This window comes from Podarcis erhardii (assembly GCF_964252035.2).
Source record: "Podarcis erhardii genome assembly, chromosome: 4".
NCBI classification, from domain to species: Eukaryota; Metazoa; Chordata; class Lepidosauria; order Squamata; family Lacertidae; genus Podarcis; species Podarcis erhardii.
This window is the reverse complement of record NC_138508.1, coordinates 69,854,872-69,878,782: the sequence shown is the minus strand read 5'-3', so window position 1 is coordinate 69,878,782 and position 23,911 is coordinate 69,854,872. Positions and strand designations below refer to the sequence as shown.

General features: G+C 40.9%; 1 protein-coding gene across 1 annotated transcript in view; it reads right to left on the bottom strand.

Annotated features, from left to right (window-relative positions):
* MID1 (midline 1) overlaps nt 1-23,911 on the bottom strand; it is a 283,968-nt gene that overhangs the window by 203,115 nt on the left and 56,942 nt on the right. The window contains exon 3 of the mRNA XM_081858699.1: nt 12,343-12,643. The gene's annotated coding sequence lies outside the window, so the exon portion shown is untranslated. The remainder of the gene's footprint in view (nt 1-12,342; nt 12,644-23,911) is intronic.

Sequence of the window (23,911 nt, the reverse complement as noted above, 5' to 3'; positions counted from 1 at the left end):
CTTGTTTAAAGTTATATTTTATGGTGGATATGTGTTTTTTGCATTGCATTGCACAAACTATTCATAGATGCATTTTCATACCCATACCTTTCAACCAAATTATATTTGACTAGTTCATTTTATCACTAGCATGAGGGTTTGAATCAGGTGCTTCCTAGTCTCTCTTTGGTATTAACACACTTTATATCAAGAGCGAATGAAGTATAAAGTATAAAGTCAAGAGAGAAAAGGGGGAATTCTTTCTGGCCACAAACATGGCTCCTTGGTGGCTGTTTGGTTCTAGCCTGGTTATAAGTGCTTCCAGGTTATAGCTGGCATTTTGCCTGGACTAAAGCATATCCTGGAAGCTGAAAAGTCTCTTTTTGTTAACCTTCCCACCCACCCATTGCTCTTCTTGCCACCTGCTTCCTTCTCAATCTTCCAACTTCCTTGTCTGCCTACTGCTTCCAATTTCCAGTTTTCTTCAGGCTTACTCCTCAGTTTTGACCTGGACCTGTTACTTACTCGAGACTGACCTTGTGCTACAGTTATGCAGCTGACTTCCTAAATTCTGTTTTAATTCTCCTGTTGAGATGAGTTACAGAACTACTTACAAACTCCCATCTCAGCCTTGCCAGGATTTTAGGATCAGCATGCCATATAATGAATAGTACTAATGTTTATCGTTATTATTTTTCAATAGATGCACAATTATTGCTAATATTATTTCCTCTGAACATTTCCATTATCGCTCTAAATGTATTATTTTATTTGATGCAAGAAACAAGTCATCCACGAATCTGAATTAATACTCTCCTGTTTTATAGTTTAAAGCTAGAAGTAAAAATAACTATAGACAGATGGCAACACAGATCAAGAATAAATTCTTGGATTTTTCCAAAGGGGATTACGTAACCATCAAACTAGAGTGACTACTATGTGAATCATGCCATAATTTATGGGCTGAAATAAAGGACAATTCAAACACTTGTTCTTAATTCATACAATGAAGATACCTCCCACATCTTGCCATTCCCCAAATTCACTGCAACAGATCTGTCAACAGTTGCTTCTGGAATGTAAAGACAGTGAGCACTACTGGGAAAATTTAAATGGAAAGCTAATCAATATCAGTATATAGATATTGCTAAGTAGAGCTTGATTTTCTGAGTTTTGATTAAGCATGCATGCAGGAGGATACGCTACTTTGGGTTGAAAATGAAAACTAAGGAAGCTTACAGAAGGAAAGTTTCTCCACCACCACCAGTTACCTGTGTCCCTCCAAGAGTGGGAGGGGCTATCCTGAACCATGTGGGATGTGATGTGGAGACCAAGTAAATAAGCCACATCAATTCTGGGGACATTCTTTCTTTAGGCCAGCAGCCCCTCACCATGCCCCATTATTCTTTGTTCAGCAGCCGCCGCCTATGTCCTGCAGAGTCATGGGGTGGCAGTTTCAAGGGTTTTCACAGTGGGAGAAGGGGGCAGGAAACGTAAGGAAATTGATTTTAAGATCCAAGCATGTGACCCTTAATTGAAAAATTCTACTTTTAAACAAGGGAATTGACAAAATCTGGGGGAAAAGTTGTTGTTTTCTGTTTTTGAAGTAAATATAAAAGTCTATATGGCCTCCCAGGACACAGAAGGCAAGGCAGAGTAAGCAAAACTATATGGTTAAAATACTGGCAAACCTTTGACATATGTATAATGGGAATAGATATTGAAACGTAATAACACCGTTCTCTTGTATTCAAACTTAAAAGAAAAGTTTCTGAAAATAATGACCAGATGGCAAATCACCCTAGTCAATCTCAGGAAAATTATCAGCAGATATGACTCTATTTATTGGAAATGCAGGACACATGTTGATGCCCATTATTATCATTCATGATGGTTATGTCCCATAGCACATAATTTTTGCTTTCCATTTCAATTAAAGCGATCTCTAGCTTACATAACTCACTTTCTTTTAGCCTTTGCAATTAGATAGATAGATATGAGGTAGACATTTAATATTATATTAAGGTCAAGTAGCTAAGATTGTGTGTGTGTGTGTGCAAAGTGCTAGAAAAAAATTGAACTTCATGCAGAATTGAACATACATAAATGACCTCCATAACGGCAAAAGTGGCCAGTTATGTAAGAGGAAACTGCACACAATTTATCATCCTTCATTAGTTATTGGAACAGTAAGAATGTTGATATATAAAACAAGTTGAGTCCATTTAGAACCTTGCAATGTGCCTAGTTTATGCATGGAGAATTTTTTTAAAAATCAACAAAACTGAGGCCCATTAAAGTGAATGGAGGGATAACTTTGATTGGACCTGTATAGTATCTCATATACACACCCACAGTTTTGGCATCATCCTCTGGACAGCTAGAATCTCTTACCCATACGAGATCTTAACAGACTGCTCCCAGCAAAGATGTGGAACTAAGGGATCAAAACTCCCTATAGAATCCCAGATGTTTTACCTAACCAGATGTCCATTGGGCCACAAAAATACAGATGTACCTTGGGTTAAGAACTTAATTCATTCTGGAGGTCCGTTCTTAACCTAAAACTGTTCTTAACCTGAGGTACTACTTTAGCTAATGGGGCCTCCCACTGCTGCTGCACCACCACCACGCGGTTTCTGTTCTCATCCTGAAGCAAAGTTCTTAACCCGAGGTGCTACTTCCGGGTTAGCGGAGTCTGTAACCTGAAGCGTCTGTAACCCGAGGTACCATTGTATCCTTTCTTCTGTCTCTTGACCAATGTTTGCAGCAAGCTCCTCCCAAAATTCTGTCTGCTGTGTGCTGAGAGTTAGTCTGGGAACACTACATCACCTCCAACACAACTGGGTTTACTTCCAGCCATCCTGCAGAGTTGGCAATGACTATGCAGTGCAGCTTCTGACAGTGAGAAGATATTCCATGAACAAAAATCTTTTGCATCCAAGCATGCATACATATATATGTATATATATATTCCACTTCCTTGATTTTGTTTATCCTTTCTCTGGTTAGGTCTGGGTTTTCTGAGGCCAATAATTATTTCTAAATGGATAATCACGTGACTATCTGAATTCATGAAAGACATCACACACAATCAGCATCTTTCCCCCTGTATGTGTCTATTCATGTCATTGCTCCAGGGTAGCTATTTCGCTCGGTTTCTTAACATTTTATTTAGCAAACAAATCACACATCCCAGTCAAATGCCACTGATTTACGTCATGTAGAAACAGATCTGAAGAAGCATAGGCAAAATAAGAGCAAACAGATGTTTGCAAACCAACCACTGTGCTAATGGAGGTAATATGGCAGTGTTTCAGAAGCAAAACATATTATATACTGACTTGGCCAGCAGAGTTTTAAGCGCAGCTGCATAACTCTGGCAAGAGACAGAACATTTCAAACTGCTATGTGGCATTATTCAATATCAAGTGAAAAAATTACAATTATCTGGTGCATAAATGGTGTCCTAACAGAAAATCGAACCATGACATTATACAACGAGGAAGTAATTTCAAAGCTGCTACCTGCTGCCTTAAAAAAGCATAAAGTGGGAAGTAGGGAAGATATGAGTACTGATCGCTATATCTTGCTACCACATTGTAAATCATGCCCCAGTGTTTGAAAAATGCTATTAAATAGGGCAGCAATATGTTTGTCTACAAATATCAGCTTTTAGGTTGAATACAACCCTAGATTAGGAATGGGGAGGAAATTTGGTTCAGTTCCCCATTAAAAGTGAATAGACCTAATTCACACTTCCTAGAACAGTTTGAGAAGTGACACACTCATCCTTTGAAACCTGCATTTCTCCAAATTTTGCAATGCAGTTTTCCAACCAAGTAATGTGTACACGAAAGCATATACTTGGCATAAAGTGTGCACAAACACACATATATTAGTGAAGACAACATATAAAACATATTATGGTATATCAGAGAAAACTGATTTGCAGAAATGAGTAGAATATTTTAGGGCAAAATTTCACAGAAAAGTGTGTACAATAGGAGAAAACTGCACTAAAAGGCTAATGTATTTTCATGAGGACCCTTTAAAAAAAGAATTCGCAAACTGGTGTGGAGAACTGAATTTAAGTTTGGACAAGATGGAAAACAGAGAAATGAGGTTTATGAGATTCACCCATCCCTACTCTAGATTTAATACCACTCTGTTTTACAGTCCTTCCTCCTGAGATTTCTTTTCCTGCACCCTGTAGCAAGAATAGTGTGCCTAGCCAGAATTTTAAGTTCTATTGATTGCAAAAGGAGAGTTAAGCACATTCTACTGAAATCTATACAGCAGTTACCTCTGGTTTATGCCATCCATATGGGCATAACCTACCTTACAGGATTGTTGTGAGAATAAAGTCAAGTACACCATCCTTAGCTCAATGGAGGAAGGGTGTGGTACAAAAATAAACAAGAACAAAGGCATTGCCTTGCTGAATTATAGTAAAGTGACAAGTGCATAAAAGGGCAAAATTAGTACTAGCAGTGCTGAGAACAGATCAAGTCTCCAGCGTTGCTGTCTGGGCAGGATTGTGAACTGGAAGCACAGATCCCTACTTTGCAGAATGAGCAGGAGGTCCCCAGGGCTGGCTTACTAAATTTTGAAATGACAGAAGTGATCCCTGCATTGCAGGGGGTTGGACTAGATGACCCTTGGTGTCCTTTCCAACTCTAAGATTCTATGATTTTAAGTACAGTTGTACCTTGGAAGTCAAACAGAATCCGTTCCGGAAGTCTGTTCAACTTCCAAAACATTCAAAAAACCAAATTGTGGCTTCTGATTGGTTGCAGGAAGCTTCCGCTGCCAATCAGAAGCCGCGGAAGCCCCGTCGGACGTTTGGGTTCCAAAAGAAGTTTGCAAACCAGAACAATAACTTCCGGGTTTGTGGCATTCGGGAGCCAAAATGTCCGAGTTCCAGGGCGTTCGGGATCCAAGGTACGACTGTATTTCCATCTAAAAAGTGCCCCCTGCAATACTCATTCTGTTCAGAGTATAAAATTAACTAACTGCAGCTTTCCCATAAAGAGCAATAGCTACAAAGTATAGAGGTTCACAGCCTGGCACATAAACAAAAAATCCCAACCAGTCATATGTTAAAGCTCAGTCTGTCATATCAAAGAGATTTTCTCTCCCTTCAGCCTTGCCTCATGTTTAGACAACTATAAAGACAGTGCCTCAAGTGCCTACATGAACTCAGGAGGTCTGTTGGGACATGGCACCAGAATGCTTCATTTTCTTTTTGCTAGGGCAGCTTTCAACAATAGCGCTGCATTTCATATTTCACAAAGATTAAGTTGGAAATCAGAGAACCAAATGCCTTGTGATCAGAAATCAGTTTATGAAACTAGATTTTAATTTTGCTCCACAGATTATATTGCAAGTTGAAAGCTGCTTTTCTATCAGAACTATTCAAAAATATTAATGTTTTAGTACTTTGATGAATCTTATTTAAAAATATATATTACCCCAAGGCTTATGGAGGAAAGCTATAGGGTTAGCACAGTTTAAGAAACTGAATTCCCATAATACTCTGTATTATGGCTAGTTGCCTTCCTCAGAATGAATATAATAATAATAATCTTGTGACCTTAATTCCTTCTGAGACAGATCAGGCTGTTATATTGTTTTTTTCTACAGCTACCGCTTTAGGCAAAGTGGTCAGGAAAATGCTGGTATTAAGGTACATTACAGTATCCGGTCTCCCTAAAGCACAACATAAAATATGGCTCTCTGTATGTGCCCGCATTATTTCTCATTAAAATCACAATTATCATCTTCATTTATCAATATTGTATGGATATTGCATGCCTTAAGTAAAGGTAAAGGGACCCCTGACCATTAGGTCCAGTTGTGACCGACTCTGGGGTTGCGGCGCTCATCTCGCTTTACTGGCTGAGGGAGCCGGTGTACAGCTTCCGGGTCATGTGGCCAGCATGACTAAGCTGCTTCTGGCGAACCAGAGCAGCGCACGGAAGCACTGTTTACCTTCCTGCCGGAGCGGTACCTATTTATCTACTTGCACTTTGACATGCTTTCGAACTGCTAGGTTGGCAGGAGCAGGGACCGAGCAACGGAGCTCACCCCATCACGGGGATTCGAACCACCAACCTTCTGATCAGCAAGTCCTAGGCTCTGTGGTTTAACCCACAGCACCACCCGCGTCCCTATTGCATGCCTTAGATGCACATATTTTGGCTTATAAGCAGTATACAAATTATTTTTTTAAAATCATCTATTACTTTACCACCCAGGCTCCGCCCATCAGCTTGCCCCTGATAGGGCACATTCAAACTTCAGGAGGGCAACCAGTCAGGGAGGTGCCCCAATGGCCAGCTGCCATGGCAAAGTCATTTTCTCCCCCTGGGGGTGTGAGGGGCTGCCGCACTGGGCCACCACCTCTGCCCACCTCTGGACCAGGTAAGCAGACATTCTCATACCCCTGGTCAGATATAGGTGTTTTCTTATGACTCTATAGTCTTAAACCCAGAGAACTGCAGCTAACAGTTAAAGGGACTCACAGGAACTTGCAAAAGAGGAAGCAACAAGTAATTAACACTTCATTGTTTCACCAGTACAGTGTAAGCTACAAGAGAGGAAGGCACACATTCCATGAAGGGAGATGCCCAAACTCCAGAGGTGGAAAAACTCCATTTTCGGAGACTTCCGGGTTGGCGCCTCCGGCAATGGCAGAATTCCTCTGATCGGGAGGAATTCGCTCCGTGGAAATTAGGGTCTGGCCGCCACGGCGAAGGCGGAGACCCATTAAAATCACAGGCGGGAGAAGCCTGTGAACGTGGGATTCGGCTGGCATCTTTTGCGCCTCCCCTACTCGCGGGGAGACCCGGTTTCGGGGATCCGGAGTGACGTGGGGTGAGCGGCGCGGTGCTTCGAATTGATTGCTTTTTTCACGGAGTGAAGCCGCATTGCTGTTGCCGGAGAGCGCTGACTTTTTCCTGTGGACAATTTGATTCTAAACAACTACCTGTGAGTAGAACGGAAAATTGGATTCTTAAACGTCTTAATTTGGCACCGAAACGGGGAGGCTCTAAACAGGAAGTCCGCCTTCCCCTTTTGTAAATAGATTGAAGCAAAGAGCTTGTAAGCTAAAGTCTTGGAAAGTCCTCTGTAAAGGATTAAACTTCCATCGGCTAAAATTATTAAACCCCCCTTGGAAGCAGGAGAAGGGGGGGGGGAATTTGGATCGCGTAAGCCTGCAGGAGAGAGGGAAGAAAGTCAAATTACCACCACTCTGAACCTGGAAACGGGCTGCTAGCAAGACCAACGTTTTGGGAAAGTTCATTGTTGTTGACAGCTAGTTAAATAAGAGAAATACATTGTTTCCATTGTCTCCTTCTGCGTTTAAAAAGGAGTAAAAGTAACTGAAAATTGAAACAAATTTTATTGCTCGAACTGTGCCTAAAAGGATTGATACAAATAGAAATTGTTTCCCTCTAGAGGGAGCCTTTGAAGCTGTTACAGGAGTTGATCTGGGGGGATTTCCAGCTGCAAGATAAAAAATTGTGAGAACTAGGGATTGACCTTGGATTGTTTAAGAATGTCGACAGAAGAAGCCTTAGTGACTGCATTTTGTAAGATAAGTGATTCATTGGAACAGCTCCACAAGAAGATGGACGTGATGACTATTAAAATTGACAATTTGGGTCAAAAAGTGACTAATTTTGGACAAAAAGTGAATATCTATATAGAAACTATTCAGGAATCGACACAGGAATCTATTTTGATATGGCAAACTGTGGAGAACGCGAGGGAGAAAGTTGTTGTTGCTGAACCTAAAGTAATACAAGTGGAGAGGGAGAGAGCCCCAGTTTTACAGAGGCAATTTGATGATTATAAGTTGTTGCCTTCTATGAGTGAATTCAGAGAAAGTCAGATTTTGAGGATTGGAGCCCTGCTTGGACTGGAGAAGGAAAGTTGGATAGATCCCCTCATGCAGGGATTTACTGACCTTTGGGACCTGGACCTGGGTCAGGAGGAGATTGGAGTTGTGGGGACCTTCAGATTTGGAGGAATTTTGAAACACGTCCTGAAATATCTTTTGGATTTTAATTTTAACTACGGAGATTTGGTTGACCTGTCGAGAAGGAATAAAAACATTGCTAGGTCGGAGCTTCCCCGAGATCTACTCTTCAGCATCAAAGGAAGGAAATTAAGAACAAGATCAGCAGAAGACAAAGTAAAGTGCATGTATAAATATGAAGAAGACATGCAAAAGGGACTTGGAAAAGAGTTAAGAGCCTCGGACAGAAGATCACCAGGTTGATGGACTATATGGAATTCACGGAAATGGCTAGCAGAATCCGAGACCAGGGAGAAGAGACGGTGGAAGAAGATTGGAAAAAGTTTAAAGTTTATTTATAGAAATATTGTAAAATTAATGAGTGTTAGAAAAATGTTGGAATGAAATTATATGGCTTTAGTAGAAATGTTATAAGGAGTTAAGCATAAATAAGTATTATAGTATTAATGGAAAATAAGGTTAAAATAAGTCAAGATAATTATAAGACAGAAAATAGAGAAAGATGGAAAGGAATTGCTGAAACAATTAATAGAATTGGAATACAAAAAGGGAGGTGAGAGGAGGTCGAGGAAACAAGGGAATGAAGGATAAGACTTTGAAATGGTATGATGTATGTCTTTAAACTGTTTTTGTTCTGTTCTGTTTTGTTTAGTTTAATGTGTTAATGTTGCGTTGTGTATATTGTAATGTAGTTTTTTCTTTCTTTTTCTTTTTCTTTTCTTTTTTTCTTTTCTTTTCTTTTTTCTTTTTTTTTGTAAGGTTTAAAAGTAATAAATATTATTTTTTTTAAAAAAAGGAAAAACTCCATCTTTCGCACATTATTGCAAAAAATGAGAAAGGAGAAAGTGTATCAGATCTTGCCATTTTGAACAACTCACAAAAGAGTGCAAAGTTTCTGTCCTATATAGATGTAGGAACTGGAGAAAATAACTATAGTTAAAAAAAAAAACACACCCCACTGAAATAATTACTGTTTTTTCAATCATCTTAATTTCTAGCACACTTAAGACACCTAGTGGCTAAACATTTGTCAGACATTGCACCAGAATGACCAAAGGTACTTCTAGATATGGCTTTGTACATAAATGACAAAGCATTATTCCTACTATAGTTTCATTAATATCCCACCTTCATTAAAATATATACAAGAAATAAATTCTAAAGGATACCGCACGCAATAAAGCACATCTTAAAAATGAACTATAACAATAAAGCAACCGGTTTTGACAAAGGCTGTTAAAATGAATAGCAACAGATACATAATGAAATGTCTGTCTAAATAAAATGATTTTTTTCTGCCTGCCTAAAATCAGACAGCAAGAAGAGCCAATAAATATTTATATAGAAGCTATGCAAGGTTCCTGGGTGCCACAACAGAAGAGGCTCTTTCCTGGCTACTTACTTGCATTCCATAAAGACCTAGTGGTACCCAAAGGAGTGCCCTTGTAGGGTAACTGAATTCCCACACAGGTACCTATGGAGGAATGCAGTTCCTAGGATATTCTGGTCCCGAATTGTTTCAGGATTTAAAAGTGTGAGAGCAAGCACACTGACCTGAGCCTAGAAGAAAACTAGTAATTGGTGAAGCTGAGAAAGCGCTGGTGTTATATGGCCTGAACAGGCACCTTCCATCATTACCATCCCAGCTGTGTGCTAATTCAGCTGAAGCTTCCAGACAATTTTCAGAGGCAGCTCCACACAAGGCCCATTGCATCAAACTAAGACTAAGTCTGGGTTTTCTTTTAGGACAGGATACATTTTGAGTAGAAGATGATTCGTAAAAAAAATCAGCTTGCGGCCACTGCCATTATAACTGAGCATCCAGGTCTTGGAAGTTAAGAAACCCCCATTTCCATCCTTGTTTCTTCAGGAGGAGTGCAGAAAAAGGCTGAATACCTCATTCAGAATCATCACAACCTCATTTGATTAGAGGTTTTTACAATTAAGGAGTATACAAATTCTGTTAAATATATGCACTGCTTGTCTTGTCTGAATTACACTTCAGTTTGTTCACCAGTCCAAAGCCACCAGCAGACTCCACTGCAACTACACACAATCCTGTGGACAGGGATGCTTGGAGTTGTAGTCCAATAACATCTAGAGAACCACAGGTTTTCTACCATTGTTGTATTGAGACAAAGGGGTATACCTAACACTGTCCACGCAGCACACCTAATGTTTGCCACTCCACCCTAGCTACTGTAGCCTTCTGTGCCATGTTCTAGAGCAGGAGTCAGCAACCTTTTTCAGCCATGGGGGGCCGGACTATATTTTTTTTGGGGGGGATGAACAAATTCCTATGTCCCACAAATAACCTAGAGATGCATTTTAAATAAAAGCACACATTCTACTCATGATTCTACTCATGATTCTACATACTGATTCCTGGACCGTCCACGGACTGAATTTAAAAGGCAATTGGGCTGTATCTGGCCCCTGGGCCTTAGGTTGCCTACCCCTGTTCTAGAGACTCCCCAACCCTCAGTAGGGTATCACCTTCCACAAATAGAACTGCTTTCCACTAACGCAAAGACATCATTGGATACAACCACGAGTGATTATGGCATGTTGTGAGGTCATGCTCATGTTTCCTGTGAAGCCAAGTTCCTTAAGATGTTGAAGATCCTCCATTCCAGGTGAATATGTCCACGCTGGCTTCCAGTTAGTCTAACAAAGCATGATTTACCAACATTTCTCTTTAGCCACTAATACAAATTGGATTGTTTAATATGGGTTTGGATTATTTTATTGTATTTGGTGTCAATTTCATTGGAAAGGTACTTGCACTGTTGTGCACTGCCATGGAATCATTGATGAAGGATTGTATAAAAATGTCTTACATAAATAAAACATTTTACATTAATCATTTTGGAGCACAATAAAAACCGACCCAGAAATGCATGAAGTACATTTACAGTTAGGAAACTTCTAGTTCTCAGGTTCCAGATTTTTTACTGCAGACAAATACCATTGTAATAAATGGCATTGTACAAACATAAAGAGGTTGAAATCAGAAACACATTACTGAGCATAGTTATTATATTTGGTGGTCAGCAATCCATCAGCTTTGCGTGTAATCCCAATATTACTTTCATATACTGCCCTAGACAAGTTTCATTTATTTTATTTGTGCAATGCCTATGAATGCACATCAATGGGGGGGGGGGAGGGACATTGACATAAATGACAGCCAGAAATGAAATTTCATTTCATTTCCGAAGATAGCTAAGTCACACTGCTCCTCTGCAGAAACTCTTAAAAGAAAATACATTAATTAATTCAATCTGAATTGCAGCAGTTTATTAATGCTAGATAGATAGATAGATATTTATGAGTGTGACTTAGATTAATAAATACATTTAAGTTGCTTTTGTCCTTTATTCTGAATTTTTATTTTAAACTCCACAGATATCATGAAGCTCCCAGTTCTATTGCCTAGTTATTATATAGGCATTCATAGATAGAAAAATACTTAGTGGTAAGAAAGGGAACATTGTGACAACACTAATACTACCAACTGCTTAACAGATACTACTTTTCAGGAATATTAACACTGTATTTTCTTTTCTCAGCACTTCATGAAATCAAAGCCTACAATACAGGTAATGTGGTTCTTCAAGGCTTATAATTAATTCTTAGAGAGAAAGAAAAACTGTATCACACTATTAAAAGCCCTGCACCTGTTTTGGAATAGTTTTTTTGTATGCCACTTGGTGCTCTAGAATACGGCTGTTTCAAAAGAAAACAGTTTAAGAATCCCTTTCACTCACAACTCTCCAGACACATCAGTCAGTCTACTGTGATGAAATAGTTGCTACTTGTTTTTTCTGCATGCAAGTACTAGGAAATGCTGTGCAGCAGAAAAAGGACACCAATGCGTGTTCTCCAAGACTGGGATTTTTACTTTTCTCCAGATTTAAGGAAAATTCCCTTGGAATTCCAAACCGAAAGATGCAATGTGCAAATCATTGTTTTTGTCCGGCAATTTCACATCTTCTCCTCCTCCCCTCCCCCCTCCCTTCAGATTCCACATCTAAGATAAGAAAGTTTGTTGTCTCTTTGGAAAAGAAAGTGCAGCATAATTAGAAGCGCATGGGGTGTCGGATAAGCCAGAACAACTGATTGCCCACACAGCTGGTGCTGAGCACAACCACTATAAACTGTCTGGAGATATTTATAACACACACACAAGCCATTTTACGAGATTTTTTATTTTTTAAAAAATCAAAAATCACAGCTGTAAAGAACTAGACAATCTGATATTTCCCTCCTCTACTTTGAAAATAAAGATACTACAAAAAGCTCAAATATCTTACCTCTTCCTCCATTATTCTTTTGTGCTAGTTGATTCTATTTTCCAGAAGTTCTGTTGTAAAAACTTGATAGGGGTTCTTGTGTGTGTGTTTGTTCCTGGTCTGTGTTGTTTCTCTTAGGACCAGCTGAACGGTTTTGTAGTCAGTTTGATTCAGGAAGCTGTGCTCTGTCTAGCCTACCAATCACTCCCACTTTGCAGGGTGTGGGCTGCCTGCTTACTTGTCTCTCTAGGCAGCTTAAACACCAGCCGGGCTGATTTAAGTCTAACAGGTTTCCTTATATACATAACTGTAAATTGCATTCCTGGAAGAAGACAGAGAAGAATAGGTAACTTAAAACTATTTTCAGTTAACTCAAGAAATGCCAAATGAGTTAATAAAATGCAATTTGCTTGGAAGCCACTACAAAATGGGTAAAACTTTGAAAGCGTGCCTTAGGGTGATGCATATTACTGCATTACATTAAACATTAGAGTAGACCCACTGAAATCAAGTAAGTCCATTGATTTCAATGGGTCTCCTTGATGAGTAAAACTACTATTGATTACCTACAGAAATTAAACAAATGTTCCTCTTTCAATAAGTAGTTTTCAGTTAGTAGGGGAGATGACATTCTGAGATAAAGCAGCCACTACAAAAAAAAAGAACGCTCTTATAAAAAAAAACTTCAAAACTAATTTTCTTTTGGGTTATGTGTAATTAAATGCCCTTGTAAGTGTTAAGACCACACCCTGCACCACCTTCCCCCACTCCAATCCTTCCTCTGCTATTTTGGTCCCACCCCCCATTTTTAAACCTTGCTTTTTTAACTTACAGCCAACCAGAAGTCTGGCGTATGAACTGCAGCTACAATGTGTGGGTTTCAGCACATTGTATCATTGTATTACACCCTGAAGCACCTCACTGTAAAACTTGGGTGAATTTCTGCAAAAACTGAAGTCCACCATGATGTGTAGAGAAATTGCCCAATCCATGTAGGAAGCTATTGTACATGAATATGTCAGCAGATTAATATTTCACCAGATGTAGCATTCAACCATTTAAAGTGCCTTCCATGCGACTGCTGTAGTGCTTGTGTAGGCAAACTAAGGCCCTGGGACCGGATCCAGCCCAATTGCCTTCTAAATCTGGCCCGCGGACGGTCTGGGAATCAGCGTGTTTTTACATGAGTAGAATGTGTCCTTTTATTTAAAATGCTTCTCTGGGTTATTTGTGGGGCATAGGATTTTTTTTTGGTGTGTGTGTGTTTTCAAAATATAGTCCGGCCCCCCACAAGGTCCGAGGGACAGGGGACTGGCCCACTGCTGAAAAAGTTTGCTGACCCCTGCTGTAGTGTGTGCCCTACTCTTGTCCTCCATCTACCCCTTCTCCTCCCCCCTCCCCACATGGATATTTTGGTGACTTAGATTAGTGAAAGATTGATTCAAGCCTTGCCCCAGGCAAGTCCCTATCTGCAGGCTTCAGTTGTCCATCTGCTCTGTAGGAGAGAACAACAATTGTACACTCAAAGGAAACAGAATAGTGGGTGAAATGCTGGCAATGAGAGAACAGCTGGAGGAGGTATGTTGATAGGAACATCTTGGGGGAAAAGCTGAGAGTGCCCAAAGGTCAGCCTCTCTTTCTACTGCAGCATTAGCCCATGACTCAGGAGATGCACCAGTGACAGAGACATGTTCTGACATGTGGTGACCTAAAAGGACCAGCGAAGCCTCTCTGTGCAGAAGTTTCTCTCTTACTGCCTCTGTTCTCTTCTCAAGTGGGAATATATCAAATCTCAATATCAACGCTTTATGATGTACTTTACCCAAACACTATCTTTAGTACATTTTCATGGATGCTATACTTAGCTATCATTTCCTCTTCCTCAAAGATATTAATATTTGGCTTTCACGGTGCAGGAGGAGACAAGGCTAAGCTTCTGAAATAACCCCCCCCCCAAAAAAAATAATCAATGCCAGTTATATATATATATATATATATATATATATATATATATATATATGATGAAGGAAACAATAGAAGAGGAAGTTGAAGCTTGACCAGGGAATGCATTATCTGCACAAACACATTACTCTGCATTAAAGAAGAGTCAGTTTAGATTAGATAGAGAAAAGCTTCCTAATCAGAACAACAAGGCAGTGATGGAATACCATGCCAAAAGAAGCCACAGACAGAACGGAAATGCTAACAGAAAGATTAGATAGTGCATTAAAAAAAAGGAGGTGGACACCAGATAAACCTTTGTTTTTTAACTTCATGCATGCACACACAGTCTTCTCAGTGTTCGTTCCTCATTGTTGTTAATTAAATGACGGGTCCAGTCCTAAAACCACATACTTCACTCTGTCAGAAGTCCTTAGTTAGAAGGTTCACTGAGTTATATTTCTTTATAACATCTATCACATACAATAAACAAGTTCTCCCAAATGGGCTGGAACGTCTCTCAGATAATGTCACATTCAGAGATTTTATTTCTGCCACATCCCACCATCAAACAAGAATGTGGGAAACCTTAACAAATTAGCCTGTAGACTTATTTATTTATAGAATAAAAAATCCCCAGTCTTTCTGTCTATGAACTGGAGCAGAAAGGAGTCTGATTTCAGGTCATCTACAACTAGCATTTTTAGCTGTTACACACACACACACACACACACACACACACAAATCGACTGCTTGTTTGATCAAGAAGGGTGGAAGGCATTGTTTCTGCACTCATTAATGGTGACGGGCAGACCAGACACATCCTGTCGACAATTGGTACTTGGGAGAATTAATTGATTTCAGGTATCCAGCAGATGCCCTGATTTAATTATTCTGAAGGCAGCCCAACCTGCATCAGTCTAGGCCCAGTTGTGTCCCCAATGATGTCATCTGAACTGTGAAATGGTCCAGTGCCTTCCCATCAAGTTTAGAGCCCTTCATCACCATCAATCACACACACACACACCCTTTGCATTAGTTACCGGAGATGATGGGCATATGCAACATGCAACTGAACACCAGTGTACAAAGCCTTCTTTGTGTAATGGGAGCCTCCTCATTTCCCCACTTCTCATTACTTTCTGGAGGGAGGAACAATCCTTTCTGGTAAAGCCAAGGCTGCAGGTTCAATCCCCGTATGGGGAAGCTGCAGGAGGTTGGACTAGATGATCCTCAAGGTCCTTTCCAACTCTGCAATTCTATGATTCCACAAGGTGGAGTTTGGGTATCCAGATCCATTTTGATCATGTGGCCTTGCCAAAACAAGTCCAAATGAACATAGAACACAACTACTTTAGAAAATGATCAAGAAAGTCTGAAACAATGCAGCTACTTAAGAACATGACTCATTCCCAAAATATAATATTGTTCTTGAATCTTCCCACCACACTTCCCATCCTCTCTTGCAGCACCAGTGTGGCGTACCACACCCTATGAGAACCACTGAATTAGTTGGACAAGGATACAATGGTTATTCATCTATGGAAAGAAAGAAAAAAAGAAAGAAAGAAAGAGAACAAATCAGGCCAATCTATCCTCAGGCAACCTGTGTCCACTGCTCATCCCGTAGACTTAATCTCAATGTAAATGATCTGAACAGTACAAGTGATGTACATAATACAGTTGCACAATTAAAGCCATCATAAAACATTCTGTGACAGCATGCAAAGACAACATCTAATATCCAACATACCAACGCTATGTGAAAGACAGTGTTGTCTTGTAAGTCAAGCAATTAGCAGGATCAAGCAACACCAAGACAAGAAAACTTTCCTACCAGTTGCTGCGTGCATCATGCACATCAAATTTTATTGTTTGTCTTGTGACCAGAAGCAAAGCCGATCTCTACAATCCATAAGACAGTATTTCTGTTCAGTGTTGCCTTACTCTGTTATTATTAAAGGGGCAAATAAAGCAATTTGTAACACAGGTGCCAACACACTGGGACCCTGGGTGTCCGAGGACCCACAAAATTCCCCATGAAGGGGCCAGGCCCTCTCAAATTTCGGCTCCAGGCACCCACGGTCGTGGGGCCAAGTTGGCACTCCTGATTTGGAATAAGTTAGTTCTGAAAAGTACTATCCCATAAAATACGGTAAATCGCCACAGTTTCTCATGACTTTTCTTCAGCACCGTGTAATGGCGTGTGGGGTTCAGTTTTAGAAAGACTGCAAATAGGCAAGTCAACAACCTGCAGTTACAGGTCATAGAGCTTGCTCCCACTAGAATTATTTTTGTGGAGATCTATGCTTGAGTTGCTGGTAATCTTAAGTATAAAGGACTATACTTGAGCTTGCCAATAAAAATGAAAGCACTACCGGTGGGAACTCAGTTCAAGAAACAGGGAACACTTCAGGCAGTCATATCTATTCCTACATAAAAGTTTCATTTCTAATCCCATTTTTTTAACACCTCCTTATTTCATGCACAAAAAGCAAAGGATTAAATAAAATTACTTCCTTTTAATCAGAGTAGATTGGGCTTCGTGACCTGAACAGGTTTATGCTTGTATGCAAACATTTTACTGTCAGCACCATATGCCTCAGGCTTTGAGAACAGACAATACCCATGGAAAGTTGGGTAAGGTATCCTGAGAAAATCTGAAGCAGAAACAAGGAAGGGTTAGTTTGATAGCAGAACTGGCCTTAATAAAGCTAAGGGTACACACCCACCTCTTCCTTCCACTACACATTTTGCTTGAACAGTAGAGGAAAGCAGAAAGCAGATCTTCACCAGTAAAGGAAAATATTATACCCCAGGAAATTTAGAAATCCAAGTGTATACATGTATAGTTAACTATTCTAAAGCCTTAATCAGCAATAGGTTATATTGGAGTGAATTTGAAGAAGAACAAAGGTTAGCACCACTGATTAATCCTTTAAAGTGGACTATTAGCAGGTCCCATGGTCACTGCAATATTCTCTCCAGACACTTGTCTTCCTTTGGGAGATACAACTGGAGGTCTTGATTTAGACTCTAGGGGAGTTCCAGATGCTGCTCCCATCCCCAACAACAACTGAATCATAAGGAACCTTCTTTGAAATTAGGTAGTACGAAGATCAATGACCTTCAGAAACATAATCCAGAGCTGAATTTTAGTCTGTGTTTCCTATACTTTCAGCAGAGTATCCTGTTTAACTTTTGCCACGAAAAAAGAAGAATAAAAGACTGGTGATAGAACAAGCTATGATGTGTAATTATATGTTGTTCAAATGCTTCATGGTTTGTTCCCAAAGGATATTTGAGCTTCAATATTTTTTTTCTTGGTTTCCATGGGACGGACCTCAAATCCTAAAGAATCCTAGTCAAGATATATGTCATACTTGAGGCTTCTGATTATTTCCAGAAAGGGAAAAGGCAATTTCAACTTTTCAAGAACTGCAATCATATTTTCCATCAGAAGGGAAGATGGACTATAAGGAATAGGAGTTGGTTATTTGTGAAGTTAATGGTCTGGCATACTGACTGGGGTGGAGTTTTAGTTTGTGAAAGGGCATGAAAAGGGATTTTGTTTGAAGCATTGGCCCTGAGTCTTCGTTTGGGTTTGAAAGGGATTTCCAACCTAGCTAAACTGGCTGTGTTAGAATGATGCAAACATATCATCTTGAGCTATCCAAATATATTTCACCCAACTGACCATAGCCCAACCACTGTTTTGGTCACCTCCAGATTGGATTAGTGCACTGTGCTCTATGTGAGGCTGCCCTTGAGACTGACCTGGAAGTTCCAGCCATTACATAATGTGGCAGCTCAATCGTTTGCTGGTATGAATGGAACCACTGTAATTCATTGCCTCCAGTACCCATCCTGCTCAGTCAATTCTGGAGGATACAATGGCCAAGTTTCAAAAAACTGCTGTAAGAGTATAGCAGGGTCACACTCATCAGTCCCTCTCCTGATACAGGTTACTAATCAGGGAAGCCAAGCCCAATTCAGTCAATCAGCCTCACCCACCATGACTTGCAGTTTGTACAACTTTCCACTTACTCCAGGCCTTCCACTGTCTTTGTATACATTCCAGACTCAATGTTAGTCACTTGAATCTGAATCCTCATAAGGCTTTAGTAACAATAGTTGACAGGTACAGAAATATACTATCATTTAAACATTAAAAAGAGTTTGAATCTCAGCATGCTTGCATATGTGAACGTTTCTAGAGTAATTGCCTAAAGTAGGACTAAGTTGCAATCACTAGGATCAAGGATCCCTGAAGACCAAGTATGCTTCAAAAATCCTTCGGCATAAGAAAGCTGGTTTTCTGTCTCTGTATCCCACAATTATAAGGCAAGAGTTCCACCCACCACATGCTTCCGTAGACACAGAGTTGGTCCATCTTCTTCTAAAAGAATACATTGGCTGGCTTCAGAAACCACTACTGGGTGGGGTGGATGTTGTCTTCCATTTGCCCAGGAATAGCTGTCAGCTTTTTGGCTTGAAAACTTTCTCAGTACTTCCTCCAAGCATTTCTGCTTGAGGGCCTTCTAAATTCCACTTGGCCCAGTTTAGGGCTTGCTGTTTTGTGTCAATGCATCAGTGCAGAATACGTCAGCAGAGCAATGACTGAATGCAAAACGTTTCTCCCCACAGACTTAGTTCACAGCTACATTAAATACCCTCCCCTATTTCTTAGTTCATCAGCTTTTAAAACCATCTCTGTGACTTTCTCTCCTCTTGTCTCCTACTTCCAAACTTATTGAACCATAGCCCTAATTTGTAATGGCCCACTGGACCATGGGGGGAAATGTTTGTCCTACCAGTCCTTACTGCTGTCATCTATCTCTAGAACTATTTAACACATGACTTCAAAATCTACACCTAAAAATCATGTTGCTTTCTCTTCCAGAATGAGACATAAAATTTTATAGTTAGACTTGAGTCGCCTTGTGTGGTTACTGGATGAGCATTTGAAAACTCCTCTTTGATTAGCCTTTTCCTTCCCACATCTACCTCTAGTGAGTGAAGAAGGAAGTGGTGGTCACGATCTTAGTAAACACCCACCCACAATGTCATTGGGCACGTGTGAATATACCTCTGGTTTATAACAAACTATTCTTCCATTCATGACATAGGTTGTAGAATTTATTCCTTTTTCTCTTTGCTCAAGCCTATGTACATTTAAGTAATTGTGATTTTTAAAAAATGGAATTTAGGTGAATTATTTGCCCACCCTTTCCCCAATTCTCTCTCTGTCTCACACACACATACACACTCATTGTATTATGAATTCCTATATGCACAATTTTTAAGTTCTTATATAATCTGACAACCCAAGAAATTTGTAGCTTATACAACATGCCACATATGAGCCTACTAAAATCTGACTAAAAGATGGGGGATGGGGAGAGGAAAGAATGTTAGTGGAAAGGAATGATATACATGCTTAATTTTCTGTGACATCTAAACAAGTGGATACAGAGCCGTGTGTGAATTTTACTTCTACATAGCACATTTTCTATTACTGAAAATGTATATTCTGATTTCCTTCCTTTTTTTCTCTCTTAAAAATAAACAGAGCACTTTTCCTTCCTGCAACTCTATTAAATTCCAGATACTTACCTCAACTCAGAACAATGAATGGAGAATTAAACAAAAGCATTAAGTGGGAAGGAAAGCAGTAAGAAAAGAAAGGCAGCTTTATAATTCAAGGAAAGGGAAAGTCTCAGGTTTCTTTCTTTGTTTTGAATGCGAGATTAATCACCTAAGGAATGAATGCATATGTTTAATTAGGAATATCACATTGTTGATTACCACCACAGAAAACCCAAACACCCTGACCTAGATTCTTTACAATGTACATCAGCATGAGGCTGCTGACTTTAGTGGAGGAGGCATGCAGATTTAGAAGTGTGTGTGTGTGTGTGTGTGTGTGTGTGTGTGTGTGTGTGTGAGCCTTCCAGGTAAGTCAGCAAAGTTTTAAGCCTTTGCCATTATTGTTTATTGCAGCCTTGCAAAATTGAAAAGCTAATCTGCACTCTAATGTGACAAGAAGCCCTTATGGATTTATGCACACAATGCATTTCCTGACTTATCTAAGCACAGCCACAACATTGGCATGAGTTAGCCATGCAACAATCCTTAGCCCTGTGATTTCTTACAAAAGAAAATGCACATAGTTTTCCCAGTTATGAAGCAAAATATGATTTCTTTCTATGCTTTTATAATGGCTGTGTGGCAGAGAGAAGATTGACAGGTGTAGGTATTCTCTTCACCTTGTTGGAGCCACCAAAAACAAAGAGTGTCAAATCGTTCTTCCTGACAATGCACAGCACAGAGTAGTGGCGTTTCTCAGGTTAGTTCACACAGACAGTTTGTTTTCTTCATTGTAATGAATATGCTGAAACTACAAACTACAACTAGTAATTTGGCTTGAAGCACCAGTCTCCTGAGGTTTTGTAGGTGTTCAAACCTTCGGATCAAAGAAATGGAATGGAGTAAAGAGACAAAGGTGGGGAAAAAATGGCAGACCCCACACACTCCTGCATTTACTTGTAGTAACAACTCTTGAGCAGCCTAAAATACGTCTCTGGATCATGGTCCCATGTGTGAAAAAAAATTTCTAGTAGTTACTTCATTGGGTTGTTGGAATCAGCGGCGGAGCAAGCCGATTGACTGTCTGGGGTGGTGTGCGTGCCCTGCGCCCAGCGGCGGGGCCAGCCAGCCACGGGGCAGGATGCTCCATGGGGCCTCCAAGGAGTCTGCCTGCCTCCTCCCACTCAGCCGCCCTACAGCTGAGGGGGAGGTGGCGGGCGGACCGTTTGGGCAGCACAGAGCCTGCAGGCGCCCAATCCACTGTGTCACTCCCAGGAGAGATGCGTGGCTCAGGCACACTGCAGGCCCCGTGGCGAGTGCCTTCCCCCCCAGTGGTGACACCCGGGACACGCCATCCCCACCGCACCCCCCTTCCTCCACCCCTGGTTGGAATGATGAAACTGCTTTGCACACTGGAAGGTAGTAAGGAAATTTATTGGGGGAGGTTATGCCCTCCTACCTGCTTAGGAAAGAAATAGCCTGGAGCTGAATAAAATAAGCATAAGAAACTGCCTCATCAGTTTCTTCCGGTCTGGAAGCTGGTCTCTAGGGTTTCAGACAGGCAGGTATTCCCAGTCCTACCTGGAGATGCCAGGGATTGAACGTGGAACCTTCTGCGTGCAAAGCAGATATCCTACCCAGGGCCAGCCCAACAAATTATGGCACCTGAGAAAGAGCCCAAAATGGTACATGCACCCCTCGACCAGGAAAGAAAGGGAAGAAATATTGATATCAGGATCTGCTGCCCTGGTGCACCTTATCTTATCAGTGGGCCTGCCCTGATCCTACCACTGAGGGCCTTCCCTCAATTTGAGTACTTTCTCTTTTTAGGCTATTTAGGACCTGAACTACATTTCTGGGTAGAACAGTATTTTGATTTTTCAGTCTGACACATACGACAAGCCAAGAAGCCACAGAAGCAAGACATACAATGGTTGAAAGGCTTAGAGGGAGCTTGCCACAAGGAGACATTTTGATGGCTGGAGAGACCTATCAGTGTCACTTGGGAGATGCCCTTTGCTGAGGTGAAAACAAACCATTAAAGAGGCACCACCACTTTAAAACTGCCTCCAAGGAAAGAATGCTATATATAGTGACAGGAGGGAGAGAAAGCAGGAGAATCGTCTTACACAGAGACCGGAAGAAAACAGTCTGCTACACATTGACCTTGGGAGTAGCTACACTTCACTAAAATTCTATTGAAGTGGATGAGAGTATCGTTTGGTGCCTACTCAGTGTCCCAATACAAGTTCCCAGGAGACTCCTGCAAGAACAAAATGATGCTTAGGGATGAAACATCATGGCAAGTGAAATATACTCAGAGTCGCAAAGTGATTTCATGCTCTTTATTCAGCTCATAGTGGTGAGGAGGAATGAATGAAAGTCCCCTCAAAGTATCTGCTTTATATACATTATTTACACAATGGGCTGCACATGATTGGCTAATTCCGGAATTCTACTGTAAGCCAATCAGGTTGTGGATTCACTTCTATCTAGAGAATGATTGGGTGGTTCCTGCCAACCAATCATACTGCTGCATTGTCCTAGGACCAATCAGACTGCTGCATTCTGAATCCTATTGTTGTGGTTCGAGGACCTGACCCCCGCAATGTGAAATGAATACACAAGGACACGTGATATAAGGTTAATGGGCAAGGAAAGGCCACAACTTTATTGATTACAGCAGTGAAAAGGTATTGGCTTAGGCATTGGATCTCTAAAACAAGTGAGTTTATTCACCAGTAGGTGGAGCCTGTTGATGCTAATCTAACTATAGGCTCTCCCCTGATGTCACCGAGGGTCGTGCCATGGCCTCCCGCCAAGCAAGCATCGGACTGAATACATGACCGCCAGATTCCTTTAATGGAATACCCAAAAATTGAAGGCATAGGCGATGGCCACACCTAGCCCTTCGACACACCACAACACATTATTCCAATGCCTAACCTACCCACCAATACCACAAAAGTTGTGATGATTGCTACGAGGTAGGCGAAAAAACCAAAAGCCTAATGCCAAATGGAAAAACTCCTACCAGGCCCCCTGGGCAACCAGGGCGACCAACCTAAGGTCCATAGCAAGGCCAATGACCTAGGCCCTAACACAAAGGGAGTGGAGGGTGGGTGACTCGCAACGAGAAGACGGCGAAGAATGAGGCCGGGGAGAGGCTGGCGCTGCAGCAAAAGGCTGCCGAACACGCCCCCTCTGTGGCACCTGGTTGGATGCCTGCTGAGGGGCGTGGGCACCAGCCAGGTGAGGTGGGGGCAGGGGGCTAATGCCCCCTGCTAGGGGCGGTGCTCGGGCTCCCGCCCACAACCACTTCCCTCTCTTCCAGGGAGGAGAGTCTTTCTAGGACCAATCAGACTGCTGCAGTTTGGATCCTATTCAACTCAGTACATAACAGCAAGGATGACTTGCCATCTTATGTGGCCAGTCTAGTTTTAACAAAAGCACATAGTATAATACAATCCGAATAAAGAGCCTGGAAAAGCTATATGTAAAGAAAAAGAAATCAAGTGGAATGAAATTGTTGTGAGCATGAGAATACATCAGTTGTGCCAAAACAGAGCTCTTAGTAACCCAGCAGTGTCTCTTCAAAATTAATGTCCCTTCTGCATGATTTATTATATTGTCAAAAGCTGCCAATATACAAAAAGGAAAGGAAAGGGCCAGGACTGTGATCCCAAGTAGATTATAAATGCTATTTTAATCCATGAAAAGATTTGACCTATCAATCTCGTGCATAAAGAACAAATTAAATTTCTTGGAGAGCACAGCGCCTTGCAGTTCTGGAAATGAGGGAAAACAGCGCATGAGGGAAAGCTTGCTCATGAGGAACATTTAACTAGTACATGCTTGCAGATATTATATGAATTGCTAAAGCAGTTTGTAATTAAACATACATACAAATAACTATCAGCTGGCAAACTGCCTCTGACAGCTATGTTATAGGGTAGAAGGTCTTATTGTATATTCTGGACACCATCCTCCTCAATGTCTCAGATGATATGAGGAAGCCGATGGAAGGTGCAGAACAGATGGAAAGATTGTATGCCCAACA